This window comes from Pteropus vampyrus, unplaced genomic scaffold (genome assembly GCF_000151845.1).
Source record: "Pteropus vampyrus isolate Shadow unplaced genomic scaffold, Pvam_2.0 Scaffold181, whole genome shotgun sequence".
Classification (NCBI taxonomy): Eukaryota; Metazoa; Chordata; class Mammalia; order Chiroptera; family Pteropodidae; genus Pteropus; species Pteropus vampyrus.
In genome coordinates this window covers 2,244,014-2,249,490 of record NW_011888962.1, presented here as the reverse complement: position 1 = coordinate 2,249,490, position 5,477 = coordinate 2,244,014, and the positions used below count along the sequence as shown (strand labels likewise).

The 5,477-nt window shown below is 37.6% G+C and overlaps 1 pseudogene; it reads left to right on the top strand.

Moving 5' to 3' along the window:
• Window positions 1-5,153: 5,153 nt before the first annotated feature.
• On the top strand, window positions 5,154-5,272 carry LOC111746276 (annotated as a pseudogene).
• Window positions 5,273-5,477: the final 205 nt, after the last annotated feature.

The following is a 5,477-nucleotide window of genomic DNA, read 5'->3' as shown; positions in this document are numbered from 1 at the left end:
AAGGTGATTAAGGAAAAATACTATATATATGTTTTGTCTAATGGAGTAAATTCAAGTGCCTGGAAAATCATAAAACTAGCTTTGTGATAGTTGTGCTTACAGTGGCAACTTTGTCTTCTTTTGGAATGTTAATACCCTCTTCAGATTCTACATTATTGTCTTCCGATGAGTGCTCTTCCTTGTTATACTCAACTGTGATGCAGGGAAGCTGTCAGTCATCACGTTTCACTTACTAAAACCCTCCTTAGCAGTTCAGAATATGTACAGTGGCCACAGAAGGACAATTCTGTTAATGTGAAAGTTGAGAGACCTGAAAGAATGTGTGCAGTTTACTTTAGTGACATTCAGAACTGATGAAGACCACTCTCACAAGTATGTATGGTGGGCTCTGCCCTGTCTTGTTTTTCATTCATTGAATTTTTTACTTGGGAATGCAATTAACTGCACAGAAATAGGTTAATCACTAAGTTACTTGGGGAAGCATGTTGATGTAAGCCTTTAAGCCTTAGGACTAGATCAACATGGGTTCAATTTTTGGTTTTGCCACTTTTTGTGTGGCTTTGAGCAAGTGACTTAGCCTTTGAGTTTTAGTTTCTTCATTTGTAAAATGAGTGGAATAATAAAACTATGCTGTCAGGTTGATGTGAGGATGAGCAGTACTATATAGAAGGGGCTTGGTGCACAGTAGGTACTTTCTAAATGGCAGCTGTTATTATCTAATGGGCAAGTTGGTATTGTCTCCCTTCGAGAGAGGTATTAACTAGGAAACAGAAGCTAGATGGCCTGCAGTAAGTCAGGAGTGCTGAGAATGCCTTAAACATGCTGGGTAACAGTGGGCTGTGTTAAAGAGAATAAAAGAGAATGTGTTGTATTAAAGAGAATAAAGCTTTAATGCACAGTACTATTTCAGGACTATTTATGCCTTTCAGCTGTGACAGAAGTACTGTACACAGTAGAGTGTGTGGGATCTGAGAGGCGGCTGTGCTGGCGATTTCTTAGGCAAAAAATGTCTAAATGCATGTAAATTATAATTTAAAAAAAATTTATGTATATTTGGGTCCTGTGGAAGGCATTTTTAATACTGCTGATTTAGAATTTAAGAGCGAAGTCATTATTCCTTCGTCTTCCAAGTGCCTTACTCCAGTGTTGTTGGTTTTTTCCCCTTTCCTTTTCCCACTCTCTTTATAATTCTCCTGGGTTCCTGGCATATGAAACAAGGGGTTTCCTTTGTTATTACCTTGAACAAACTTTCAGGGCACTCACAAATCTTAGGTTACCTCATCCAGGCCAGTCTAGCTCCTCTAGGAAAGCTCTTGATTCCCACTTGCCATGGAAAAAGAATAGGGTTAAAGCTCTATGAGATGGAATGACTTCAATGTTAGAGAAGTCTGCCTTGGCTGAATATCTAATACCGTGAACTAGGGGGAATAAAAAACTCATTATGACCAGAACAACACTGGCTCTGAGATGTGTTGGACAAAACGTGACCACTTAGGCAGCAAATGCGTCATGGAGAGGCAGACTCCAATGTGCAGGGGGGCAGTTTGCTAACAGGAGCCTTGGGAGGCTCCGGTGGCTCTCAGGTGGGAGTAATTCTAGAGAAAAGCAGCTGGTGCAGCAGGAGTGCTGGGAGGGTCACTGTGTGGTGGAGAGACTTAAGGGTTAGAGTAGGAAGAAGTTTCAAAGTAGATTCATCACTCTAATAAGCATAGTTGATAGAGAAGTATATTTTATCCATCCATCCATCCATCCATCCTTCCATCCATCCGTCCATCCGTCCTTCCATCCTTCCATCCTTCCATCTTAATCCTCATTTTGGAGAAAGGCAAAATACTCTGCTGTGTTAATAATATGTTGTCCTAAATGAAAAGGAGGGTGTTTTATGGGTGTCTTGGAGTTGAAGGACTGGGACTCTTCTAAATAGGCTTGTTTAGTCACTCTTGAGCTCAGGGGCTGGACTTCATAAAATGCTGTTTTAGGAAGAGATGGAACTTTTAGGTTTGGGGCGAGCTACAAAGAATCCTCAAGATACCATCCGAGTTTCCTGAAATCTGTGTGGATGACGAGAACTAATTTTATGATTTGGAAAGGACTCTCCATTCCGTTGTCGAAGGCTCTGCTTAGCCATTCACAGACAGTTCTCTCTGAAATGATGACATAAAAACCAGATACCTTAGGAAATCACACATCACATGATTACACAGATGTTTAAAACGGCATTTTGCCCTTGCTGAAGCTGAGACAAAGGTTCATTCCCAAGCCCATTACATTAAATCCTGGGTTCATGGGCTTTGCTTTGGGCTCCACAATAATTCTTCTACACCCAGTCTTCAATCATGAACAGCTGTGGTTCTAAAAGCCCAGTTCTGATCATGTCACTCTTCTGCTCAGGAATGGTCAATATCTTTCTAATTTAAAAAAAAAAATAAAGTCCTAACATTTTTACTTACTATTCGAGGTCTTGCAGGTTCAGTTCTAGACCACCACAATAAAGCTAGTACCATAAAATTTTTTGTTAGTGGAAGGTCTTGCCTTCAATTTGTAAAAAACGTGAAGCTCAATAAGCAAAGTGCAATAAAACGAGGTATGCCTGTACTCTAGGTAAAGGAAACTACTTGCATTGGCTACACTCTGTGCCATAATATCCTAATGCTTTCTCTTTTACTCTTTCTAGTTTTGTTCTGGAATATTCTCCTCTAGACATCTCTAGAGACAAATCATACTCATTTTTTTTTTTCAAAACCTGCTTCACAGGTTGTCTTCTCTGCGAAGCTTTTTCTGACCTCTCTGCTGGAAATGATCTTTTCCTCCTCTTAACTCACATTGAACTTGGTTTCTAGTACTCTTATTCACAATAGTGCTTCCTACACTTTTCTAATAATGAAACTCATCTTCAGGTACTTGTTAAAAAAACAAACAAACCCCTGGGCCTCAGCCCAGATGTACTGAATGAAAGTCTCTAAGGGAGGGGACTGAAAAGGAGTATTTCTATCATCAGAGAAAAGAAACTTCCTATAACACTTGCTACTCAAACTGTGGTTCTCAGACCAGTAGCATCAGCATTATCTGGACACTTGTAAGAAATGCAAAACTTTGGTCTTCATCCTAGAACCACTGAATCAGGATCTGCATTTTAATGAGATCTCCAGATGATTCCTTTGCACATTAAAGTTTGAGAAGCACCGTCTTACCATATTTATTACTGGCTACTTTGGCTTTAGTTAATTATGCAACTGAAACCCTTTTATTATCTTATGAATTGCTCAAGGCAACTATTATTATTTCTTTTCATTTTTTTTTTTAGATAGGTGAGATATCAGTTAAGTTGAACTATGTGGAATTGTAAGTATTAGATTGTTTTTCGTCTTACCTACAAAAAAGACAATTTCATATGTTTCAACTTAATAAGCAGTAGTAGCACTGGGACTAGAATTTGGGTAGTTTGGCTCTGGAGCCCTTTCTTAAGCTTTATACTATTTTTATGACTATCATATATGCCAGTAAATGTTGGTTTTCAAGAAGAAAAACCCTCGGATTAAAATACATTATTGAGTTCCAAGGTTAGTACGTGATAGGGTTCTGAAAACGGAAATGTGCTCATAAAAATGGTATGCATAGAAGATGGATATGAGGGGTAGGGGAGTAACGCATCTGAAATTACATGCTTTTACCTCTATTTAGTCCACGTGGAGTTGGAGACTACAGGTATTAATGCTAATTTTCTTCCAGGCATATGGGACTGTAATATCCTTTGTTCTGATTTATAATTTTCAGCGTAGTTCTAAATCACAAGAACTGCAATTTTAGCCTATGACTAGAATATAAAGTTGCTCTGTCTATTAATTTTCAGGCAGAGTAAGTTTACAGTAATAGGCTTGTATGGTTTTGTATGTTCAAGGGCCAAAGTCTGTAAAATCTGTGGGAAATAAGAAAAGGAAGGAAAGATTTCTTGCCAAATTCTTTGCTATGTTTGATCCTTCAGAGTGACTAAATACACAATGAAGACACAACAAAGAACAAACTTCCATCAAGAGACCACATGTAGTTGCTTCCCTGCCCCTGAGACAGGGTATACAATTTTTTCCTACTTGAGGATTATAATCAACTAACGTTTAGTGTGTGTGGTTCACAGAAGATTGACGCTTCTTACAAGGAGCATTTGTTTCTCTGCGATTTTTGCTGACAACTCTTATCATGCTACAGTTCTTAGTCTTAACAAAAAGTCTTTGTATGAAAAGTGCTTGCTATATTTTAACATGATAAGTGAGTCAAGGTGGTGATGACTTAGGCATAGGAGTAAAAAACAAGGTATGCGTTAAAGATGCTTAGGATTACCGGACTGGGACCTGGCAGGAGTAATTAGAAATAATGACTTCAAGACTTGTAGTTGGAAAAGAGTTTGTGAGAACCCCACTGAGGGAGAGTGTTAAGTCATTTTGAGTAATACAGCCAGATTGTGAGGTGCATGTGCCTGAGTCATGCCACCGGCCACTTAGTATTCAGGGGCTAGCTGAAAATGTTAACTGTGGAGAAATATTCTGAACCTTTGCTCACTTTTCTATAATGTTCCTCCTCAGTAAAGATTCTTATAAAACATCTTGCAGTTCCAGAAAATTGGCATGAACCGGTTTAATCACAACTAATTTATTTAAGTATCACAAATTACTCTCAATATATTTACATTGTATGTACTGCTCATACATTTTCAGAAGAACAGGAATCATAAAGGTTAAAAAATGATAAATAATTTCTTTAATAAATGAAGCTAATAGTTGCTGGTGAATTTTTCTTTTTATATGACTGATCTCTTTGCTTCTAAACATGAGAAGAGTGGCCTTGAATAAATTCAGATTGCTCTAGGAAAGTGTTCTTTAGGAGCTGTGACCTAAGCACTTTCAACTTTGATCTGGTTAAAAACGCTTTTGTATTTTTGTTTTATTTTTATATAACTGAGAAAAGGAATATGTTCCATGTGTCCGGTGATTAGGCCTTTGAATATTAATACCTATCACATATAACCATATAAACACAGGCATTTCTCTGGGCCTCTAAGTGTATGTCTGGTCCCATGCTTACCAGTGATTCATCATATGATATAAAGTACTATGTTGTTTTTGAACATTCTATCTTTCTTTTTTAAATATTCTAAAATAGTCTACAGCCATGCCACCCTGAGCAAGCCCAATCCCGTCTTATCTTTGAAACTAAGCAGGGTTGGGCCTGGTTAGTACTTGGATGGGAGACCACCTAGGAAGACTGGGTGCTGTAGGTGTAAAAAAAATAAAAAAAAATAAAATAAATATTCTAAAATAAACTCTTCTTGAGAAAATGTAGAAGAAATGAATAAAACTAAAGAACAAATAAGAAGTAGGAAAGTACATTAAGAACTTAATAAAGTAATTTCTTATTTAAAAACCCAGAGGGAAAGAAGAAAAACATGAGGCAGAGTAGTTCTACTTCTGCATTAATAATGTGAT